Source organism: Chelonia mydas, chromosome 3 (genome assembly GCF_015237465.2).
Source record: "Chelonia mydas isolate rCheMyd1 chromosome 3, rCheMyd1.pri.v2, whole genome shotgun sequence".
NCBI lineage: Eukaryota > Metazoa > Chordata > Testudines > Cheloniidae > Chelonia > Chelonia mydas.
Window position 1 is genome coordinate 96,793,130 of NC_057851.1, and position 26,217 is coordinate 96,819,346.

At 41.7% G+C, this 26,217-nt stretch overlaps 1 protein-coding gene across 1 annotated transcript in view; it reads right to left on the reverse strand.

Moving 5' to 3' along the window:
- Positions 1-26,217, reverse strand: part of EPB41L2 (erythrocyte membrane protein band 4.1 like 2) — a 281,497-nt gene that overhangs the window by 243,471 nt on the left and 11,809 nt on the right. The gene's annotated exons all lie outside the window — the stretch shown is intronic.

Consider the following 26,217-nt stretch of genomic DNA (forward strand, 5'->3'; position numbering starts at 1 on the left):
TGGGGGGTAATAGGAGCCTATATAAGAAGAAGATCAAAAAATCTGGATGGTCCCTATAAAATTGGGACATCTGGTCACCCTAATGTGTAGACAAGGACAATCTGTGTTCAATACTCTTTTAGCTCACTGGGATTAAACCTTTAGAAAAAATAATGTTGGAACACATTTTGTTTTTGTATACCCACAGCAAAATCACCTTCAGCCCTAGTTCAATTAACATAATTGCTGACCACTGTGTTCAGATACAAAAAAATATGCTATAGATAAAAGCCTAAAGGTCCCTCCCTTGGAGAGCTTTCAGTCTAAATAAACAGATGAGAGAATAGATGCACTAGAGTAATGATTTTGTTTAGCTTGTTTGTTTTCCTTCTGCCTAGTTTGTTACTGCTTCTTTGAGGTGAGGACCTATCTTTATAGAATAATGGATTTAAGAGGGTTACTTGAAGGAGGAGCATGGAGAAAAGGCATTACATCAGGAGATGGAAGAGGTTGCAAGCATATAGATCGGCAAGTCCTTACATGAAGTATCCTATACGAGGTCCCCTCCAGCTTGTTTCCCACCTCCACCTACATAGGTACTAGGCCACCTCCTCACAGCCTATTACCCTTCTCACCTCTGTAGTCTGACACCAGACTCAACATTTCTCCCTCTGGTGGGGGGTGGGGGGAGGGAGGGTGTGTGTGGAGTAAATCAGTCTAAAGGTTTTTAATTCTTAATTTTGGTTTATTTACAAGGTGGGCCTCAGAATAGGCCCACATAGTTCTCTTGAGCAAACAAACCCACAACGCAAAAGTTATACGTTTCCTTGCCCCCACCAGAGCATTGACTTATGCTGGCTTCTGGTCACCAGCCCTTCCCCAAAGAGAAGGAAACTCAATATTTCTCCTGTAAGGAGGGGAACATCCATCTACCTAGAAGGAACCTTTTCTGCCACTTGTTTCTCATCTCTCCTCCCTCCCACCTCACCAGAAGATGGGCTTTTAAAGACCACCAGTTGTACTCAGGTGTCTCCAATTAACCTGAGGCCCCCTCTTTTCAGTTAATAAGAAAAAGGGTCTTCACAATTCTAGGACCAATATACCTGCCTTCCATCCCTCTCTTATAGCTGACAAGTCTGACTTTGTCACACACATACATCCAAAAAAAAAGGCTGTGGGAAAACCACCATGTGGGTTACATGGTCTGTAGAAGGTGAAACCAAAGAGAAAATTAGTTGCAGGCAGCATCCTAGACTGTGAACAGGGACTGGAGCTAGTGCTTGGACTGGCAGGGTGTGTGTGAGTGTGTGTGAGAGAGAGAAAGAGAGAGAAAGCAGGGTCTTTTCTAGCACTGATCCTTCCTATTGTCCAGCAAAGAAATAAGAAATTTAAATTACACACAAAAAAACTATGTTAAAAGAACATTATTAAGGTTGCAAGTCAAGATAGGAAATGCCAGAATTAAGGTTGCCTGTGAAACCTTAATTCAGCACCCTTTTTCATATGAATTCTCATACAATCTCTAATTACAAGATCACACACTATTTTTTCCTACAGGATTCCTGCCTACAAATTTGCTCCCCAAGTTTCCCCTAGGCCTACACCAGCTCAAAGAGTTCAAGAATCATAACAATCTTCTCCAGCTCCCCAAGGAAATTATATCCTATCTTCAGAGGCTGGTTTTCCTCTCCAGAAATAGCAGCTCCCTGCTTCACCCTCATGAAGGCTTATTTTATTTAGGTAGTAGGAGAGGTTCTCAATCTCACCTGCTTCCCTAAGGCTACCTGAGTCCCTTTCATCCACATTTTCTAAACACTTCCTAGCATTGCTAGCACCAGTGCAACTGCCAGCATTTTTAATACCATTGGTCTGAGAAGGTTTAATCAGCACAAAACTAAAAGCAGCTCTGGCTGTAGCAGCCTTATCTACAGTAGGGCTACCAATACTGTTAACAATCGTCAGAATTTTTTATAGCATTTCCCTGGATTAGACAAGTCAAAGGAGAGTATAAAGGGAGCAGCTCCAACTCCTCTCTTCTTTCTCCTGCCAACTGTCTATCTCAACATCCACAGAATCTCAAACCCATAGAGAGATTTATTACTTCTGAAATTTCTTCTCATGCAGTTTTAGGCCATTTGTCTCCAGAAAGAACTGTTGCCCTGTGACACACACATAAATTGAAACGAGGACTGCTGTAGAAAAGTAAATAACCTAGCTGTCAATTTTGTTGATTTAAATGTCAACATTGCTGCCTTACTGTTTGCTTGTCTCTTTCTTTAACATCAACAAGTTCATAATCTATAATGCAATTTTTGGTTTGTGTTTTTCTTTTGTTCCTTCACTAAGGGAAAAAGAAGACACTTGCTCTGAGGAATGCAGGGTATAGACAGGGTCTATAGCATATGAGTGGCCAAATGTGCTATTACATGTGGATGGCCAAATGTGGTTTATGAAATTCTGTAGTCTGGCTCAGTCACCCTCTTAGGCAATTTTCAGGAAGTTTCCCACTATAGCAATAGCACCAGTGCAGCTCCAGTGGACCAACTGCAAGCTCTTTTTCCACTTTGTCACCTAAACCTGGTCTAGATCTCACGGTAGTAAGAACAACTGCAGCTGGTCTACGCTGTTGCTACCACTAATGGGAGATTTCCTGAAAATTGCCAAGATAGCCAAGGCACTATTTAACACAGCGGTGCCAGCAAATACAAGTTCCAGCCACCATTTTTCAACCTTGAGCATTATGCTGTGATCTGTAATCTCTGAACGTTGAATCTTTGTATGCAAGAAGAGGTTAGCTGCAATCCACTTTATTTTATACAAGGTAGGTACAGTCCTTGGGCTCTGGCAAGTTGACATTGTATCCCCTCATTTGGATAAAATTAAACTCCCCAGCTATAGCATATTTCCTGCAATGGCACCATGTTATCCTGATGGCCCAGGCCTTCAACAGAGTAGTTTTCTTGACAGATATAACAAGAAATAAATATATATCTCCAATTATAAACTGCCTGATGGTAAAAGAAAAAAAATACAAGTAGAAAGTAATACATGAGCTGCCTCCTTTTCTTTCTTTTTTCTTTTTCAAAGAATTAACATTAGATTTTTTAATAAAGAGGAACAGTTCTACTCAACAAGTGTAAAACAGGGTGTACAAAAATAACAGCTAATGTGTAAATACAATAGTAATACAACCACCTGATTTATAGTACATCATATAACTGTAATTATTATGACAGCAAGTAAAAATAATATTTAAGCATTTAGCATTGACATTGTAGTGTAGTTGTAGCCATGTTGGTCCCAGGTTAATAGAGAGACAAGGTGGGTGAGGTAATATCTTTTGTTGGACAAACTTCTGTTGGTGAGAGAGACAAGCTTTCAAGCCACGGACCACTCTAACTTGAATGGTCCTTTACAATATGTGCTAACTACTTATGCTAAACCATCCATTTCCCCTTGCATTTTAGGAGTATGTTTCCCAGACCTGAGGAAAAGCTCTGTATGGCTCAAAAGCTTGTCTCTCTTACCAACAGAAGTTGGTCCGATAAAATATATTTCCTCACCCATCCTGTCTCTCTAGCATTGACATTGGCAGTACTGGATGCTAATACATTTCCAGGGGGAATTCAAAGTGTTGTTTTAACCTGTAAAACCATGAGAGACCACCTCTCTCCATACTATACTGCTCCAATTGAGATTAGAGGAGGTACTCATGCTGCAGCTTCTTTTTTTATAATGGAAAGACACTGTTGGCATAGGGCTTTCTGTGAAGGGGCTTTTCTTCAGATTTGGAATTCACTGTCTCTTCCCACCTGCACACCAGAGTCCAATCTGTTAACCCACAGGGTGCACTGCAAGGCACAACTTTTCTCCCAGGCATTTGAAGATGAGGAGAATTGGGAAAATTTTGTTGTTTGTTGTAGGGGTTATTTCTTCTACTGCTGTGTATTTCCTTTTCACCTTGGTAAATGCATGTTATATGAAATTTTATTGTGAAATTAAATTAAGTCAGATGCACAGAGCTTTGGGACAGGAGCATCTGTGGTTATTATAAAGCAAATAAACAAATGCAAATGTTAACAATTTCAGAAACAGCCAAGAGTCCAGTCCTACAGACATTTACTGCTGGAAAAAGTGCTTTCTGTGAGCAAATCTTTGAAGTCAGTGGGATTATTCATGGTTAGCACCATACTGGGTAGTAAGTGTTTGTAAGGTTATATCAAATAAAAAAGGGCTTATAAAGAGGAAGCTTGCCTTCCAGTTGTGGAGAAGGAGAGCTACCTCATAGACGTTTGCATTTTTACGGGTCAAATTCATAGGTCCTTACTCAGTTTAGGCACTAGGTGTTTGGCTGAGTGACAACACAGAAAGAAATTTATGATTTGATCCAAAAATAATCAAGATTTACTTTGAAGATCTGTTTGTTTTAAAAATCTGTGTCCACCACCTCCCTAGAAATGGATTTAAAAATGTAGGGTTTAAAGAAGGACTTTTACCCAACTTAAAATGTGAAGAAAAAACAATAAAAGATGTACACAGAAAACGATTCATTTTGGCAACAAATTATTCCATCTAATATTACAATATTTTTATCCATACAAATGAAATTTCTCTTTCACCATCCAGCTTTCTTGTTCACTTGATCCTGCAATGATGTCAAGGGCCAAAGTCTACCTTCTGGTTTAATTGCCCCAAAATGGATAAACATACACTGATGAAACAACATTATACTAACCTGCACTGGGCCATCCCACAGCTATCTCATGATTATTCCCGCTATAAGAACATGTAATCTCCGTTTGAAGATCTGACTAGTTGCCATTGCCACAGCATGAGAACTATATACATTGTTGTATGACCAGTGGCCAGTGACTCAGTCAGAACTAAGTTGCACTGGCAACTAGTCACATCTTCAAATGGAGCTTACATGTGCTCATAGCAGGAATAATCTTCATGAGATAGTTGTGGGATGGCCCACTGCAGGTTAGTATCATGTTGTTTCACCAGTAATGTATGTGTATCCATAAAGATCCTGAAGATAGTATAAATAAAGTTTTTCTAGCAGTTAGCCTATATGCCACCAGCAACCAGAATTTAGCTCATTATCTCATATTTTAAAAATCTGTTTACAGAGGTCTTTCAATATTAGCCTGTGCTTTCATGATCAATGTCTTATAATTCTAAAAGTTTACCATTTCAGCTCAAATTTATTCTTGAAGTTTTCATGTATGGAGAAGATTCTCAAGGAGCATTTCTTTGGAATGTTTGGTAAAATTCCTTTCAGTTGTTGTTTCAGATCTGTGGAAGATGTGGCCCAAACTTGCTCCCACTAAAATTAGTAGCAAAACATCCATTGACTTCATTTCAAAGAAAGATCTGCAGTAAGGGCCAGTAAAGTGGGAGTTAGGTGCCTAAATCTTTTTGTGTATTTGAGCCCCACTCCCTAGCTCATTCAAAGGAGCCAGTAGTTGAAATTAACTTCATGGACTAAGGCTTAAGTCTTAGCTCCAGCACACTATCCAATTAGAAAAACTAAGTAGTGGGGACTTCATTAGGGCCTTGTCGGGGGGATGAAGAAAGACTCTTCCATGAGCAGAGAGCTACTCTACAGCCACTACTCCAGACACAGGGCTAGAGAAGCCACTGGAACACCTACACCTCTTGCTATGTTGGGGAAAACAGCCAGTCGATCCAGACAGTGGCAGATCCTCACTACCAACGTATCCCCAACAACTACAGCATAATGGTTCACAGAGACAATAGCAGGGATCTGTGGAACTGGGTTCCAAGAGTCACATCCACTGTTCAAGCTACTCAAGCTCTGCCATCTCAGATCCAACTTCTTGCAGACAGGTGGGCCCTATGTACCTGCAAATTAGAGGGCAGCATTTGATGACTTTTCAGACTACACCAATATTTACAAGTAAAACCTTGCTAAAATAGTGGAGTATACTTTCCAACAAATGTAGCTTATACTAAGAGACAATAAACATGAAAATGTCACACTTCTCCAAATGCCAAAAGCACTGACCATCAAGTTTCCACTGCTCTTAGTCAATTTCAAATTAGAAGCAAAGTAGGCCTGGGCCACAGCGTGCAAACTGTGTGTCACACAAAAATGTTGAAAAACTGTTTTAGATAATCGTACTCTTTAATTATAGAACTAAAAACCATTTTCTTCTAAATAAATGCAAGTCTTTGATATAAAGCAGTTACCATTCAGTACTCTCCCTCTTCTTAGCTGCTCCACATACCTGGCAAGTATCAGGTTTATTTCTGAAAGCATTTACTGTGGTATCTATGATGTATAGGCATTGCAAGACTAAGCATTATGGTAACAGCTTTTAGTGGACTAGAAATCACAGGAATAGCACTGCAAACCATAAAGCTGAGTGCCTAGCCTCCTATTCGATGACTGGGGAGAGATAGGCAACTCAGGATGCAATCCACAAAAGCCGGCACACGAGGCAGTGAGCTGCTTAAGGTAGCCAATGGGAGATGCTGACAAGACAGGTGTGTCCTAAACCCCATACCTCTCATGGAGGTAGGCGCCCAACTCCAAGCTGCAGGGAGGCACCTATCTCTACATAGCAATCTACAAATGACTCAAAGTGGCTTAGGCACTGCTTGTGGGAATAAGTGAAGTGCCTGCCTCACTCTTCACAAAATGGCCAGAGGAGGACGAGAAGTTACAGCACCACCCCACTTAAACATTTTAGGCCAGGGATCAGAGCACACACCTGGGTGTGGGAAAGGATTTGAACAGGGGTCTCCCACCATTCAGGAGCGAGCGCTAACTAGAGGACTGGACCCTGGGTCTCCTAACTACTGGAAGAGACGGATGGACGGACACACGGACACACACACACACGTCCAGTGGTTACGGCACTGAGGTGGTAGATCCACGTCCAGTCCCCCTGTTTCAGTCAGTCTTTCAACAGTTAACCCAGTGGACCAATTTCAACAGGCGAGATGGAGGGAGTCCCTTACATCAGAATATCCCATGGCTCAGTGGTTAGCACACATATTCCTGAAAGGTGGGAGACCCCTGTTCAAATCCTTTCTGCCTCTCTGTCAGAAAGAGGGGAATTGAACCTGGGCCCTCCAGGTGACAGCTCTAACCACTGGGTTAAAAGTTATAGGGCGGACAGCGCCACGTCCTCCAGATGGATTCTGAACAGGACCTGATCCAGTAGGTGGCCTCTGACCACATCTACTAGATCCAGCCCTGCACATGACTGAGGTGGATGAATGCCTGTCGTCCCCCAGCTTGTGAATCTGGAGCTCAGACAGGAGATAGGCACCCAGATGCCTAGAAAGTGGCAGTAGTGTTCATGCCCAGAGGCAGGAACATTGGTATGGGAGGAACTTTTACCCTGAAAACGGAGGTGTTGAATGAGTTTAGGCTCCTACAGGCTTTGGCAGGAGTTGTGTAGAACTTAAAATTGGGATTTAAACACCTCAGGCACCTAAATTCCTTTATGGATATGGGCTATATTTCCAATACATCTGGAACATCAGTCACCTTATTTCCCAGGATGTGACTCAGCCATCAAGGCAGAACTACTCAAGTGACTTACATTTATGGACTTAAGAGGGGTTTCAAAGGGGGATGGGCTGTTGCCAGCAGGAGAGTGAGTTTGTATGTGGGGGGGGGGGGGAAAGGTGAGAAAACCTGGATTTGTGCTGGAAATGGCTCTACTTGATGATCACTTTAGATAAGCTGTTGCCAGCGGGGGAGTGGGGTGGGAGGAAGTTTTGTTTCATGGTCTCTGTGTGTATATAATGTCTTCTGCAGTTTCCACGATATGCTATGCATCCGATGAAGTGAGCTGTAGCTCACGAAAGCTCATGCTCAAATAAACTGGTTAGTCTCTAAGGTGCCACAAGTACTCCTTTTCTTTTTACGAATACAGACTAACATGGCTGTTACTCTGAAACCTATGCTAGCAATATAAACAGACCAAAAGCTAAGCTCATTTACAAAGCTGTCAGTTACAGCATTGATTAGGTGTTTATATAATGGTGTTAGTGCCATTGCTGAACGGCTTCCAAGCTTTCAATAGTCTCTGTTTCAGAAGCTGCTGAGGCCTCCATGTAAACTACAATTACAATTCATTCTGGGAACCTGGTTATTGACAAGTAGTTCCCAAACAGCTTAAATGTTTATGTTGATCTACCCTTAGCAGATACATGTTTAATCCTAAAACCTCAGTCCAGCAATCATTTACATACATGCTTAGCTTTACTGTTTGCATGACAGAGGACTAATTTTTCGCCACTTGAGATTTCCTAAGTAGCTAATTAGTCTCAGGCATCTCTCATTTCAAAACTCCTTGAGAAAACGTCGTCCGTGTTGGGGTCCTTTCCTTACCCCAAAGGGGTCATTGATAGCGAACTGTCATTCCAAGAAGTGGTGCGGAGGCCCCTGACTAGGACTGTCATTTTCTAACATCAAAGTTTTGGTAAGTTTTAATATTAAGGAATTCTTGTCAGACCAAATCACTGAAAGGAAACCCTAACAGTTGAGTTTTCCTGTTCATTCATCAAACATCGTGTTGAAACCAGATTGCTTTAAAATCTACAGATCAGACATAATTGCTAATGATCATTATTACAACTTCAGAGAGAGATTTTTCAAGAAATAACATCCTAAAAAGTTAAGGAGTACCTGTGGCACCTTAGAGACTAACCAATTTATTTGAGCATAGGCTTTCATGAGCTACAGCTCACTTCATCGGATCCTAAAAAGTTGCATATGTTGACAGCTCTTTAATTCTGGTTATGTCACAGTGAAAATTAGCATGGTGATTTCCTCCCATGATCTTGTGGACATTCGTCCACCTCACTAAGCCTCCATACAGTTTAGCATGCTTGCTAGTTTCTGTTCACAAAATACAAGGACTAGCAGGGGTGTTAGTGGTCAGAAACGGGTTGAATGGGCACTGCTGTCTGAGGAAGCTTGCCAGGCACTCATTTGAATTTTGCTTCCCTTCCCCTAAAATGGGTTATTGTAATGTCCCTCACTTTCAGATAGGGATGCGATGAATGTTTTTTGTAATCAATTCATCATGCCATTTTATATGTATGTATATTCTGAATAGTACTCCAAGGAAAAAGTATGAATGTCAAACAGGTGCATGACCATAATGTTGGGGTTTTTAAAATTTCTTTTACTACCTCCAAAGTATGTACAAAAGTCCACAAAATGCAGCCCGATTCATATCTTGATCCTGAAAAGTGCTGAATGGAGAATTTTCTGCATTGTGGAGGACTGCACCCTTAAAAATCATCCATCTTAAATGTGATGACTTTTACTCAGGCCACTTCTGAGTTAAAAGACAGTAGTGCCTACCACAATAGAGCCCTGACCTGGCTGAGGATGCTACTACAATTCAATTGTTAAATAGAATATTGAAACATTCTGAATTAAACCTTTTTTTTTAGTTCTCAGATCATTTAAAAATAACATGTCCTAAAAACTCTGCGTGCCATCCCTCCTCAGTAGGAGCTAATCTCTTTCCTTCAGTAAGAAAAATTAATTAAGAAAGATACTTATCACAAACATGGAGGTACTGAGTACGTAGAAATTGTCATTTTCATAATTTTGCATCCAGTTAGGATATAAAGTGTTATCTGAAATGGCTGTTGTATATTTCACCACGACTATCATTTTGATTGTAACCTGTATAACAATTTGCAAGTAGTTTGGATTTACCTAAATAGTATCAGAGGGGTAGCCGTGTTAGTCTGTATCCACAAAAACAATGAGGAATCCGGTGGCACCTTAACGACTAACAGATTTATTTGGGTATAAGCTTTCATGGGTAAAAAACCCCCACTTCTTCAGATGCATGGAGTGAAAATATTTCTTTACCATTTAAAATTTGTGTGGGTAATGAGTGACATCACTTGATTGCTTGGCCTTCATATAATTTTAGATTCATTTGAATTAGGGGATTTTTTAAAATTGTAATTGTAAATTGTAATTTATACGGGTGATAGTGGTTTTGACACATTTGTTTACTTCCCTCGTCTTCTCTACATTACAAAGCCAGCCTCCTGCATTTGGTCTCCCAATCTAAAAATCTCACTAATTTAACTAAAGGTATATGGATTTAAACATTGTAAATATCAGGTTACTTCCCACTAGTAAATTTACAGGCACAAGCTAAACAGATATAACCAGTTTTAAACTGATCTAAATATTGTCAACACAGAGGTTTGCACTATTTTCACTAAATTGATTTTTCAACGGATTCGGATAAATCAGTGCAACTTCTGTATTTAGAGAACTCCTACGACTTTTGGAGAAGGGGAATAAGAAAATTGGCATTAACTGAAATTGTCCTTTTGAGGAGAATGGAACACCAGTGTTCTTGGCCAATTGTAAGTACCTTAGAACTGTTTGAGTGTGTTGCTGAGTGCCAAAGTGGGGCAAAGATATAATATGACTGACTCTACCTGCCATGCCCTGGCAGTCAGTAATCCACAAGCCTCATTAATCTGCACTGAGTCTTCTCTGCATTACTGTGGATTAGTGAAGTTTTACTATATAATACAGCATATTCTGCAGAGCATAGGGGATTTAGCTCATGGGGAGCACTGCTCAATAGCCTGTTGGATCAACAATAAACCTATTCAGATTTTTCACCTGGTGCAAGTAGAAAAATAAAAACACACTGTTGTCATGTAGAGGTATTTTGGAAAGAACTACTTATACAAGGGGAAAGGGCTGCTGCAGTTCACCCCAGGGAACAGGTAATAGTCCAGTCTCTCCCTTACAAACACACACACCCTGTGATGCTCCCCAGGGTACCCAGGGTTGAATCTTGTCTGTGCCTGCTGTGAATCAGCTCCCTGAAACCACCTGAAACCACAAGCACTGCCTTCCAGGCCTTCACAAGCCTTTCTCTCTCTGTACAGGTCAGCAATAGGCCCACACCAACCTCCGAGTCCTCTGAGTGTTCACTGTAATGTCCAGTCCTTTATCCCCAGAACACACCCAGAATTAACAGGTCTGCGGTTGACAAAGGAACAGTAAACACCAACTTGCAAGATTCAGCTCAGGACCAGCACTTTGCTTAACACACAGCACTTAGATATATTTATAGTGAAAACAAGAATAAGGTTATTATTAAAGAACAGAGAGTCAAATGATAGTGAGTATGAATATTGGAAACAAATGGCTACATATAAATCAAAATCATAATACATTTTCTAGCAATTAAACTTACCTAACAAGTTATCCTCCTGCCTAAAGAAGCTTGTCTCACCTTCCACATTTATCCAGATCTGGTCATCTTCTGGCCTTGAGGGTGGTTTTGTGCAGGTAATTCCTTTGGGTTATCAAATCACATCAGTGAAGACTCCTGTTCAATAGGTTTAGGACTCTTATCGTCAGTATTATCTCCCTTCACTAGGGTTGTAGTGAGAAGACCTTCTACTAGGATCATACAACCTTTCAGCTGGGTTTGGAACTAACTAGAGGTGCCACCTTTTTCTTCTGTACTGATTACTTTGATCGGTGTCAACGAGTAAAATAAGATCTCAGGCTGCAATTACATCCAATGATTCCCATCATTTTTCCTTATCTAATGTTGAGAGAATAGGATTGTCTGGTTGAAACTTGGGTAAACTAGTGATGATTAAAGAAGAAATTCTGAGGCTTCTTAGACTCACAGACTTCAAGGCCAGAAGGGACCATTATGATTATCTAGTCTGAACTCATGCACATCGCAAGCCACAGAACCTCACCCATCCATTCCTGTAATAGACCCATAACCTCTGGCTGAGTTGCTGAAGTTCTCAAATCTTGATATAAAGACTTCAAGTTACAGAGAATCCACCATTTACTCTAGTTCAAACCATCAAGTGACCTGCAGAGAAAGATGATCTGGTGATCTGGCATCTTTCAGCTTCACACACATCATACCCACCCAGCCCTCTTGTATGTGTGTGTGTTCAATTAATTCATTTTCTTAAACTTATCTTACAAAACATGTAAGTATGAATATTTTATATTTATGTGAATAAAAAAGCCTACAAAGAACTGCAGTATAACAAACCTTATTATAAATAACATATTAGCAAATGAAAATGTATCAAATTAAAGTTCAAAATTGGCCACATATCTTCCTAAGTATCTCCGGATAAGTATTATGTTCTAATTGTATCCTTTTATTCCTAGTTTAGTCCATTCAATAAAAGGTACAGATTCCTTTGTCCAGCATTTTCATGCTACTGACAACACCAGTCCCACTATTCTCTGATGTCTCTTTGACTTCACTTCTAAAATATTTAACATGGAAGCATCTCCAGTCTTGTTAATTCAGTTTAGCTGCTCTGTTCACATTTGGAGCCCAGCAGCTGAGGCGCTAGCAATAAGTGTTGCTATTGACTAATACCAACTTGCTTTGATCCTTAACTGCCTCAGCCATTTCTCTTTTTCACTAGGAGGGTGGTGAAGCACAGGAATGCGTTACCTAGGGAGGTGGTGGAATCTCCTTCCTTAGAAGTTTTTAAGGTCAGGCTTGACAAAGCCCTGGCTGGGATGATTTAGTTGGGGATTGGTCCTGCTTTGAGCAGGGGGTTGGACTAGATGACCTCCTGAGGTCCCTTCCAACCCTGATATTCTATGATTCTATGATTCTTTCTCTCTTTATTTATTTTTGCCACTATTATGTCTGATTGCATTGTTAAAGTTAGAATAGACAGGTATGTTCAGAAAGAAGTGGAATGGAAGATGTGTATTTGAAAGGCAGTATGGAACTTATTTAGGGACATTGAAGTGAATGAGAGTTTTGACACTGAATTCAATAGGACCAGAAATCAGCCACCATCACAGTACAATAATCAGCACTTTGTTGTTAACATTTTCTTAGAACACTGATTGAGTGTAAGTAAAGAAAGATCAGCAGGCTGTAGAAGAACAGTATAAACTATTGACCTTGGGTAACCCAGGGCATGCACAGTAATTGAGACTGTACAGTTTAGTTTTACACAATGTCCTTCATACACATTATTACGAAACATTTTAGAGAAAGAATTCATCATAAACTAATGAGGTGAGTTTTAATAGCTGAGGCAGTGACTCAGGATGTTGGAAGAAGGGGGAGATTTTGATACAGATAAAGTATGGAAAGGAAGAAAACAGCAACATATCTGACAGTGAGCTAATTACTATTGCAATATGGATGCCCTTAAATGTACAGCTCCAAAATCCATTTCACTATTGACAAATCATTGCTATTCCAATGTAATAAATGTCTATCTACAAGGTACTTATATGGCCCTTATCACCATAGTATGAATACTGAACAGATATTTAAAATTGCACCAACACTAACAATGTCTTCATCTCCCTTTCTAACCTGCAAGAAATAAATGTTTCCTTTTTGGTCTGTTTCTTATTTTTGTGCATGAGAGTGCAAGAAAGCTGAGTCAAAGAGATTAATTTTGCATTGCTGTCTGGAGCCCAGATCCACTGGCCCTTTAGGCACCTAAGTCTGACATTTAGGCCCCACTGGTGTTCTTAAAAATCACAATTCAGATGCTGTCTAACCCGGGGGTGATGGAAGCTTCCTAAAAGTGGGGACCAGCACGCGAACTCTGGCCCCATCCCCTGCACGGCTCCTTCCTCGTGAGGCCCCGCCCACATGCCACCCCTTCTCCCCGAGCCCCCACCTTCATACTGCCCATTCTCCCGAGGTTCCACTCCCATGCTGCCTCTTCCCCACCCCCTGCTCGCTCCTCTCTGCCCTTCCCCCTGTCCCAAGTGGGAGGGCATACCCCTTCCACTTTTAAAAGTGATGGGGCCATGGCCCCCATCTTCTCCTGGCCTGTCGCCTTTGGCCTAACCCCATAGGTGCCTAAGTTTCCGCTAGACAGCATTCACAAAGCGTCCTAAGCACTGATACCACTATACAGCTAACGAGTTGCTTGAAGCCCTAGCAAAAGCCAAAACCCCAATGTTCCCAGAGCTGGATTCTCAAACAAGGCAGGGGAACATGGATCTTGCCAGCAGGCCCTAATCCTGTAGGTATGCTCTGAGCATGCCTAAAACCTGACAGTCCCCACAGCAGAAAGGCTGGCTGCAGGTCACTGAGAGGTGGGAGGGCAGCATAGTACCTGCTAGATACAGCGTGTGATTACAGAATACCGAATAGCGTAGTGGTTAGGGCACCCACCTGAAATGTAAGAACCACAGGTCCAATCCCAGCTCTTCCTGATTTGGAGCAGGAACTTAAACCCAAGTCTCCCATCCCCCTGGCAAGTTCCCTAGCTATTGACTATCCTGGGGAAGATTTTACTTAATCTCTTCTGTTGGAGCTGTTTCACTTTGAACAAATAATTACTGGAACAGGGACTTGAACCTGAGTATCCTATGCCTTAGATGATCTCACTAACCACTGGTCTACAGAGTCTCGCTCTCTCTCAATGGCTAATTCATTATTTAAACAACATAGAACAACTCCAACAGGTAGGCTTGAGTATACCTAACAGCCCAGTGTCAGGGCACCAACGTGGCATGTAGGAAACCTGGAAGTCAATCCCTTGCTCCAAATCAGGCAGAGCAGGGATTTGAATCTGGGTCCCCCACATCTAAGATGAGTGCACTAAGCTATTGCTAAGGCTGTGAGTCTTTCACGGAGACACAGATTCCGTGACTTTCCGGGACCTCTGGGACTTCTGCAGTGGCTGGTTCAGCTGGCCCCAGGGCCGCCCGAGAAGCTAGGGTGGGTCCCGGGGCGGGCGGACCCAGGAACAGTGGTCCAGAAGCAGCAGCGGCGCCCCGGGCCGCCACCCCCGGCCTGGAGCAGCAGCAGCGGCAGGGCCCCATCCCAGGAGCAGCGGCAGCAGAGCCCTGGGCCGCTCCCCCAGCCCAGCAGCAGTGGGGCCCCGGAGCACCCCTTCCCCCCAGGAGCAGCAGCGTCCCCCGGCCCAGAGCAGCAGACACTCCTCACAGTAATCTCAGAAATGAGTAACTGTGCCACTGTTTGAACATTATTTTGGTAGATGAGCTCAGTGTTGGGATACAGCTTATCAGTCATTCTGGTTTATCATATTTATGGTTTTTCATACAGTATAGCAATTTCCATGATTAAAAAGAGAGTCAAATATACTGACACATATTGTGTTTTTTCCTCTGTTGAAATGACAACCGCTGCTATCTTTTAAGTGTACGTTACTAAATCAAAACAAAGCAGCACTCATGTAGGACTTGTTTAGTCTGCTTACTTATTATATCTGAGGGCCGATTAGTGCTGCATTAATCTGTCCCCAGGATCTTCCAATTGCCCTCCTGGAGTGCCTCACAGGGAAAGGGTATTATAAGGGCTTCACAGTAAGTATATATTAGGACTTAAAAAAAAAAAAAAAAGAAATATGATACGGAATATGTTTTCTAGAATAAACAAAAAAAAAAACACCTTAAAAGAAGCCTATGAAAAATCTCCAGCCTGATTAAATTAGGGACAGGCACGTCTGACTTTCTTGTAAAATATGTCAGGTAGATTTGTAACACATTGTCAAGAGAGGAAACCAAAATGTGCCAAGTATAAGCATAAAAAGTAAAATTTACTAGGAATAGATATTCCCATAGGAAAGAGTGTCCATTGGTGTATCCATTTAATCTTTTAAGTGGGAAAAACCTCTAAATAGAATAAAAGATCAATACAGAATTAAAAATCAACCACTCCGGATAGAATACATTCAGTTATTCTGCTTATGAGGCCTTTCTGTTCTTTGTACTGTTATTTAGCCATGCATAGCTGGCTCTTATTTATAAAATGTACAAAGAAGCTAACAAAGTCTTTATAACCAAAAATATGACTCAATATAATAATATTGTTTTATGTCCTGTTAATTGACTGAGTTTTACAAGTAATTTTTTCCTTTGGACAAAAATTCTTTTCATTGGTATTAAATGTCAAGTCCTGTTTTTTTCTCCTGTTTACATAATTTATTCAATGTTGGCATATTCAAAACTATTCTGGTGGTTGTTATATTATTTGCTGTTTCCCATCCCAATAGTGATGGCAGTAGCTGTGTGTCTAAATCTCAAAGCACTACGCTATGGACTTCCTAAGTGATTAGTGCAGAGCATTATCACCCTACACCATCTGGCTGTCTGATATAGAAACATTATTAAAGAAATCCAGTGAATTATACATTCTTCCGCATTTTAGACATAAACTCCAATTATACATTCAAAAAGTGAATGCCGAGTTTAAATCAAGATATATATTTTAAAATGTGCCTTCTGATTGCAAAGAAGGCATATTCCTGTTCCTCTTCATTTTAATTACTTGAGAGTTTATTAACCCATACATATGTACACCCAGATAATACAGCTTAGCACGTATAGACAGCCTGCATATTCAACATGCGAGGAGACTAAAGTGTGCCATCTGCTTAAATTAAAAGACTAGTTCAATTTCTGACCTCTCCACAGTTAGTTGATGTATCTAGTGGATTTCTACACTTTGATTCATTCAGATTCTAAAGCTTTTTGAAGTAAAACAATTTCAGATAAAAGTTAAATCAAACAGCTGTTACAAATTTAAATGTTAAGGCTCTGTGCTGCAAAACATAAAAACTCTTCCAACCCAGTGTACTGTATATCCGTGCATGTAAAAATATCCCTTTATAAGGAAGAACAAAAGATGCTTCCCCACTCCAGGAACATTACACAGAATAAAGAGCCACTGAAGCACAGAATGCAAGCTTGTACTGGCAGACAAAAGTGAAAGCCTATCCTGTTTTCTCTGTGTCCAGTGTAGATGCTGTGTCAGATGAGGAAATCAGGGTAGATTCAAAAGTCAGCAAGAGAAAAGTAAAACCATGCAGAAGAAGCTAAAATCTGGTGAAATAGTACTTATGAGCACCTAGATTTCTTTTTGCAAACACTGCTTTTGGCTGTTCTGCAGACGTGCAAGGAAAGAGGACAATTCAAAACTGGTTAGTTTTAGTTCTTCCACTTGCAGAGATGTTGAATATCTTGTTACATTTGTTGGTTGGTGGTATTCCTTGCAAGTGACCAGCAAAGGGTTAAAAAAAGTCTTTCTACCTTTAGGATGTTTAGCTTTCTCTATAAATTTTTCTTGCTTGATTTTACCTTTAAAAACTCACAAAAGTAAACATTATTTTCTCGTTTTGCCAAAGAATATAGTGAGATCTCAGAGACAAAGACATCTTTCCTTTCAACTGTGTGTAGGGCATTAGCATTCGGTGTGTTAACAGCCAATAAAAAAAAATTCCCATCTCAATTTATCAGATTTCACTTTCTTGGTATCTGTGATGCCATAATCCTAGTAGTTCTTTAGTTATCTGGAGTCTTCTAGGATAGACAAGTGACATTTTTCGAGTAAAAACAAAACAAAAACACCCACAACAACCCCATCCTCCCTATTTTCAGGTCTCCTTTTTACCTCAGGAAGAAGCAAATGAAAGCACAGCAATTCACACCCACCCTCCTTTGCATATAGATCCTCTTACTAAGGTTGAAATCCTGGCCTCATTTAGGTCAATAGGAATTTTTCCATTGACTTCAATGGGACAGAATTTCTACCTATGTCTGCATAGTCTGAGAGTGAAATCCTGGCCCCATTGAAATCAATGGCAAAACTTCCATTGACCTAAATGAGCCCAGGATTTCACCCTGAGCATCTACACACTGACTAAAGTCCCAAAGTCCTGGCTCAGCTTGCATTGGACGCGGTGTAAAACCTGTGAAAGATTCTTAGGGGCAGTCACTTTTCTTCTGTTCCAAAGTCCTGATCATGCATATGGAGGGCATCTCTGCAGGTCATGGCAATAAACTGAATAATTTATTATAGATTTAGTTGTCAGGACTTATTCTGAAATCCCTTGGGACAGAGGCTGCACTAAATTTCAGTGTGTCTAAATTTAATTCACATTCTATACTACCTTTAAAATATTTTGGGACAAATTCTGCTCTCATTTGACTGTAAAGGTTTTTACAAGTGTAAATGAGTACAGAATATGTCCATTGTCTATAAAGTTGACATTCCAAAACTTCAGATGAATATTAAAAAACGGGGATTTAAAATTTTGACCATATTAAAAAGTGATTCTTAGAAAGAGGAATGTGATCAGACAATCAATGTACACATACTCTCTTTTGAAAGCAAGCTAGCAGAGTACCAAACTGAAAGGGACAAAAATTACAAGCATTTATGCATACTGATCTAGTCACATCAGCTTCTAATAACCCTTTGTGCATTACTGGTACACACTGCACAGGATCTGATCCCACAGTTCTTATTCAGGCAAAAATCCTAATTGCCTGAATAAGGAATGCAAGATTAAGCTTATGCAGAGCATGCAGGGTAAGTACCAGCATGTAAATACCTGTCTGAGTTATCAGAAAATAACATGAGGAAATTTTAAAAGCAACATATTTAGTAATTAGCACTTCCTGGCTATGTTGAAAATGTTTAGATTTAAGCCAGAAGACAAAGAACCTACAACAGGTAAATACATTTGCACTAAACAGTTGTTTTACTGCCAGACACTTATAGTACATGGCTGAATGCAGGAATGCATAACAGCAACAGTGTTTCTTCCTGGTCCCAATGGGACTGTGTTCTTGGCAGAAACTGCCCTGGTATTCCATATACGCCGGGTCTCCTTTCAGCATTTTAGTAGGCTTACAAGTGAATATTCAGTAAGATGCATGGGGATTTAGCTGCTCTTTGCCAGCAGTGGGAGAATCACACAGATAAATCTGTGTCCATCGTAATCACATTGAACACTTACCCTTTGTCTGAGAAATACCATTTCATATTACTACTGTATTCAGAAACTGGAGGGTGAAATATACATTTTCTTTTTCAATATGTTAGTTATTTGTAAAATTCAGTTTGTGAATTACAAAATTAAACAAATATCTTTACAAATAGTATAAAAATAAGTATAAAAAATGTAAAGGCATCTTATGCTTTGGGAATTATGATTTCTTTTCAAATATTTTATTTTTAAAAATTAAAAGGCAACAAGTCTTAATATATCTGCATGCCACCAACTTAAATGTCATCTCTCATTACATCTCATGAGTACAACACTAGTCACATACAACGTTGCTAACTGAACCTGATGAGATGAGTCGTACAGAAATCAATATTAGAAAATATGATTGGAAGAAACAATACTTTCTTCAAATAGTCTTAGCCTAAAAAAAAATTCAGAATATGCATTTGCAGAAATTCTTACATCTGATGTTACATTTGGAGTTATTGGATTTTTTTCCCTACAGTTCTTGCTGGAGTGGGATGATATGTCAAGCCCAGTCTATGCCAGCGATTCAGACTGAGAATTTTTAAAAAGGACTGTGGCTTTTTCTGTCAAAGTTTGAACTGATAGCATCTGCCACTCAGAAAATTCTCATGTTCAAAGCTGACAACAGAAAATGCAGACAAATCCCTACCTATTTTGCAATTGTAATGCACACAAGCTCCAGCTGAAGCAGATGAGGATATGAATGTGTAGAGACAGCACTAAGTACCATGGCTAATAGTGCTGTACATACAGCATATTTGTGTTGTGTCCTTGCACCCTTGTCAGGATAGGATAGTGTGAAAATAATGATACACGTGCTACTAGAAATGTAGTGGGTCAATCAAAACATACAGTAACATAGTAAAATGAACTGGGATCACATCCACAACAAACATCTGACCCATTCAGATACTAATTAATGGACTCAAGCCCCCCCCACTCAATTACATATGAACTTGGACCCCAAACAGCATACATCCCAAAGCATACCGGTTCCATTATATGACACGGGGTTATTTTCAAAGTCACAAATAGGGCAGTTAGGCATCTGACTCAATCAATAAACTCAAGGCATGTTGAGCACCTAAATGTCTTTTGTGCCCTTGAAAATCTCCTCCCTTATTAATAGAATATTAATGAAAATCTGCATGACAAGTCAGTCATATTGCTGGTACATCCCACAAGTCTCTGGAGTCCTTCAAATAGCCCACATCAGCACCAATATTTTGCTGAAGACCCATGTGCTAATTTGACAAAGGTGCACCCCTAAGTTGCTTTGTGTGGTTCTATTTGCTTCCTTCTTGCTCCTTTTTTTATGCAGCTCGTGAAGGGGAATCACACCATATGGGGGATAGGGCCCTGGCCACAAGGTTTTTTGGAGGACAACCAACCACCATTTTCTGCAGTATCCTTCAAATTTGAGCAAGCCTTGGTAGTACATTATTCCCTTCTTAGGACCCCCAAAAGCATAAAGCAAAATATTTTTGGGTGTAACTTCACTCTTTTTGAGAAGATTACATGTAACTTGCCCTCTTTCTGTCAATCGTATACCATGGACCAGATAGAAGAAACAGGCCTAAGAATTTTAGGTATTACTTTTTTAGGATTTCGTACAAATGACAGAATGACGTCAGAAAATACTAAGAGTTTATACCCATTGTCTTCTTTTGATATTTGGTATATCTGTTGTGCCCAGAATTATGGTGATTAAGAACTTAAGAACAAGTGTAAAATAAGAGAGGGCAGCTTTCTCATAATGTATTGTTATAGAAAAAGCTATCCCATCTCTTGGACAGGTTAAAGTTAATGTGAGTGTATCTGATGTTGCAGCATTTTGAACCAAATCTGAATTCCTTAAGAACATAGCAGAGGAAGACTCAGATTTTGGAGGTCCAAATTCCACCAAAGAAGGAATTTTCAAAAGTGTGTTTCTTAATGCATCCATAGGCTCCTTTCTCTGTGGCTGGCTGGTTTCAGAATGGATGGTTGAGCCTCAGCTCTCCTTGGTTTTGGGATGATTTTCTTAAATAGAAGATGAACTGGCAGATGTCACTTTTAAATAGAAAATCATTTGGACAAGAACTAAAATCCAAGGATGGTTGTGGTTTTGCCTACATGAATGTGAGTTCTAAGGAAGGAACTAAATTGGTGATATGTATCCTACAGTTCTTTTGGACCCCCCCGGGGAAAATTCATTTCTGCCCTGTATCCCTTTGCAGCAATTATGTTAGTGCCAAAAGGCTGCATAGCAGGTGATAGGCCCTGTTCCATTAGCAACAAGGGAAGCTGAATGGAGCTTAAGTTGAACAAGCAGAACTTTCTTAACCCCTAGGCACTTCTCTGTCCCTGTGGCTGAGTTGCTTGCAACTTAACTCCACGTGCTCCCAGTTCACTTGGGAATATGGGCCCTCTTACTCCAGTTCCACTGATCATGGTACAAACATTAAAAAAATAATTGAGACCCAGACTCCCACCCTGTGCCCCTTCGGCCACATGTTGCCAGCACACAGCTGAGTTGGAGTTTTGTCTGTATGAAAGATTCAACTGGTTACACAGTGTTTGAGATAGTTTAGTCTCCTCAACAGGCAACAACACTGGGCGTGACCGATCTCTGTCTCCCTGACAACTGTCTCTTAGTTTAGCAAACTCTCTCTCTGTGGAATCATCTCCCTCTGTGGATTTCGCCTCTGGATGGTTCTTTGTCTCTCTATTCTGTGATGATCTCTGTAGGCTCTCTCTGAGTGTTGTCTGCTTGCTCTAACCGTCTCCTTCTTCCTTCAGATCACTTGTCTTCTTGCGTAGTTCCTTCGTACACCACTGCAACCCTCACAACTCCTTTTGCCCACTCCTTCTGGTGTCTCTGTAATGGCTGGATCCTCACAGGAATGCCTGTCTACAGGGATGTAGGTCCTTGTTTGACCTGTTGTTCTCTAGGGCCTGCTTTCTCAGATTGTTGGCCATCTCCACTCAGCAGTGTCTCCATCCTTCTAGCTGCAATGTGTCTCCCCTCACTAGTAACAAGGTTTTGGTCCTTTGTCCCATCACTGCCTGCCCTGGACTGTACTGGCACCGCTATAATGGGGTATTCCTGTGTGCCAAAACTGCTAACAAGGGGTCTGAACCAGAAGAAACAGCCTTGTGTAATAGTCTAACTGTTTTTACAGCTGATTACCCATTACATTATTCTGTGCTGTGCTGGGGAGGACATATAGTGGTCAAATTCCTATTTGTGTGCAAATTTGTTGAATTATTCTGAGGCAAATTGGGGTCCACTGTTGGTGAATACAGTGTCTGGAATGCCACATCTCACAAAGTGGGCGCTCCATTTGCCAGTCATTGACTTGCTCCTTGTACCAGGAAAGGCACGGATGTTCCCAAAATTTGCGTAGTAGTCCACTGTAATCACTGCTTTTCCATGAAGGTAAATAAATCTGCTCCCATCTTTTCCCATGCTCAGGTGGGCAGCTCATGGTAATATAGTCTCTTTCTGCTGGTGGTTATCTCATAACCAGCAGGTGTCACAGCCTTACATCAAGAGTTGTGTATTCATTCCCAGCCAGTAAATACAATCTCAAGTCCATCAAAGACAGCTATCAAAGTCCAGGTATGAGCCGTGTATTTTTTGCATGACATTTTTACAGAATGAGGCAGGAATAACAGCTCTCTCTCCTTGAAATAGAATTCCATCCTGCACGCTCAGCTCATCTTTAATATAAAAATATGGTTCTGTGACTACCAGTACTTGGCTTTTGTCTTCTGGCTACCCTGATAGCATTACTCTCTTGGCTGGCCTGTAGTTGGATGCCCTTTTCCATAACCTCTTTGGTTTGCATCAGCTTCACTGTTGAGACTGGGAGATAATGCAGTATGATAATAGATTCAATGTTCTGATCCCCTTCCCCCAACTTTCTGATACTGGGTATACATACCCTGCTCAGGGTGTCAGCTTATACCAATATCTTGGACAATATCTGATCTCTGCCTTGTAGCACAGGAGGTACATTGGTATGAAACTGCAGAAAAACCTGAGAGTCTCTGGATTAAGTTTAGAAGTGTGAGCAACAAGGGTGATGTCGTGGTGGGAGTCTGCTATAGACCACCAGACCAGAGGGATGAGGTGGATGAGGCTTTCTTCTGGCAACTAATGGAAGTTACTAGATCGCAGGTCCTGGTTCTTATGGGAGACTTCAATCACCCTGATATCTGCTGGGAGAGCAATACAGCGGTGCACTGATAATCCAGGAAGTTTTTGGAAAGTGTAGGGGACAATTTCCTGGTGCAAGTGCTGGAGGAACCAACTACGGGCAGAGCTCTTCTTGACCTGCTGCTCACAAACCAGGAAGAATTACTAGGGGAAGCAAAAGTGGATGGGAACCTGAGATGGTCGAGATCAGGATCCTGACACAAGGAAGAAAGGAGAGCAGCAGAATACAGACCTTGGACTTCAGAAAAGCAGACTTTGACTCCTTCAGGGAACTGATGGGCAGGATCCCCTGGGAGAATAACATGAGGGGGAAAGGAGTCCAGGAGAGCTGGCTGTATTTTAAAGAATCCTTATTGAGATTACAGGGACAAACCATCCCGATGTGTAGAAAGAATAGTAAATATGGCAGGCGACCAGCTTGGCTTAACAGTGAAATCCTTGCTGATCTTAAACACAAAAAAGAAGCTTACAAGAAGTGGAAGATTGGGACCAGGGAAGAGTATAAAAATATTGCTCAGGCATGCAGGAGTGAAATCAGGAAGGCCAAATCACACTTGGAGTTGCCGTTAGCAAGAGATGTTAAGAGTAACAAGAAGGGTTTCTTCAGGTATGTTAGCAACAAGAAGAAAGTCAAGGAAAGTGTGGGCCTCTTACGGAATGTGGAAAGCAACAGAGTGACAAAGGATGTGGAAAAAGCTAATGTATGTAATGCTTTTTTTGCCTCTGTCTTCACGAACAAGGTCAGCTCCCAGACTACTGCACTGGGCAGCACAGCATGGGGAGGAGGTGACCAGCCCTCTGTGGAGAAAGAAGTGGTTCGGGACTATTTAGAAAAGCTGGACGAGCACAAGTCCATGGGGCCGCATGCGCTGCATCCGAGAGTGCTAAAGGAGTTGGCAGATGTGATTGCAGAGCCATTGGCCATTATCTTTGAAAACGCATGGCAATCGGGGAAGGTCCCAGACGACTGGAAAAAGGCTAATGTAGTGCCCATCTTTTAAAAAGGGAAGAAGGAGGATATGGGGAACTACAGGCTAGTCAGCCTCACCTCAGTCCCTGGAAAAATCATGGAGCAGGTCCTCAAGGAAGCAAATCTGAAGCACTTAGAGGAGAGGAAAGTGATCAGGAACAGGAACAGGATTCACCAAGGGCAAGTCATGCCTGACTAATCGAATTGCCTTTTATGACGAGATAACTGGCTCTGTGGATGAGGGGAAAGCAGTGGACGTGTTATTCCTTGACTTTAGAAAAGCTTTTGATGTGGTCTCCCACACTGTTCTTGCCAGCAAGTTAAAGAAGTATGGACTAGATGAATGGACTATAAGGTGGATAGAAAGCTGGCTAGATCGTCGGGATCAACGGGTAGTGATCAATGGCTCCATGTCTAGTTGGCAGCCGGTATCAAGCGGAGTGCCCCAAGGGTCGGTCCTGGGGCTGGTTTTGTTCAATATCTTCATTAATGATCTGGAGGATGGCGTGGACTGCACCCTTCAGCAAGTTTGCAGATGACACTAAACTGGGAGGAGAGGTAGATACGCTGGAGGGTAGGGATAGGATACAGTGAGACCTAGACAAATTAGAGGATTAGGCCAAAAGAAATCTGAAGTGCAGAGTCTTGCACTTAGGACAGAAGAATCCCATGCACCGCTACTGATGAGGGGCCGAATGGCTAGGCAGCAGTTCTGCAGAAAAGGACCTAGGGGTTACAGTGGATGAGAAGCTGGATATGAGTCAACAGTGTGCCCTTGTTGCTAAGAAGGCCAATGGCATTTTGGGATGTATAAGTAGGGGTATTGCCAGCAGATTGAGGGATGTGATCGTTCCCCTCTATTCGACATTGGTGAGGCCTCATCTGGAGCACTGTGTCCAGTTTTGGGCCCCACACTACAAGGAGGATGTGGAAAAATTGGAAAGCGTCCAGCGGAGGGCAACAAAAATGATTAGGGGGCTGGAACACATGACTTATGAGGAGAGGCTGAGGGAACTGGGTTTGTTTAGTCTGCAGAAGAGAAGAATAAGGGGGGATTTGATAGCTGCTTTCAACTACCTGAAAGGGGGTTCCAAAGAGGATGGATCTAGACTGTTCTCAGTGGTAGCAGAAGACAGAACAAGGAGTAATGGTCTCAAGTTGCAGTGGGGGAGGTTTAGGTTGGATATTAGGAAAAACTTTTTCACTAGGAGGGTCGTGAAGCACAGGAATGCGTTACCTAGGGAGGTGGTGGAATCTCCTTCCTTTGAGGTTTTTAAGCTCCGGCTTGACAAAGCCCTGGCTGGGATGATTTAGTTGGGGATTGGTCCTGCTTTGAGCAGGGGGTTGGACTAGATGACCTCCTGAGGTCCCTTCCAACCCTGATATTCTATGATTCTTTGTGCTGCAAGATTTCTGGAGCACATAAAAGGGGTTTTGCCGTGATTGTCTCTAAGGGTTTGTGATCTAATTGCACTATTACTTTGTGGCCATCGGTGTACTGATGAAATTGATTCATTCCAAATACCACAGCCAGAGACTCTTTTGCTATTTGTGCATACCCCTGCTCAGTCTCTGGCAGGGTTCTGCTGGCACAAGTGATCAGCTGCTCTTACAAAAAACCTACACCCAATCCTTTCTCTGATGCATCACACTGGAGTGTCTGTGGCTCTTCTGGCTGATAGAAATGTAGGGCTAGAAGGGACCTGGTAAAGGGTCAGTCTGATAGCCAGCTGGCATAGTGGTCAGACAGTGGCTCCACAGTTTTCTAGAAGAGAGCATTGCCGGGTTGTATACAGCAATGGCCTCACCTTCTGGTGTATGTCTTCTTCTCTCCTAGGCACTCTGTCACAACAGAGGGGAAGAGGAGCTGGGGAGGGGGATCTGGGCCTTCCCTCTCCACCAGGTCACAACCCAAGGTGCTAAAGGGATGTTGCAGTGTCATCACTTGTTGGTCCACCGCAAGTTACACTCCACCCTATGTCACTTCCTACCAGGCTGTGGCTCCTCTATTTGGGGTGTAGTCCGAGTCTTTGCAGTACCAGCATAGTCTGCCCGGGGTGAAACATCATGTTCTTCAGGGCCTCTCTTGGGTTCCCAACTCAAAAGGGGGGATAGAAGGGAATACAGCTCATTGCTTCCAGAATGTCCTTATCAATGCTATAGTCACTTTTCCTACAGCTCCAGCTGTCAGCCTTACTTCCTGATGCAGCCTGTAACTCCTTGCCCCTGGGCTACCGGTGCCCTTTTAAATTGTCCCTCCACC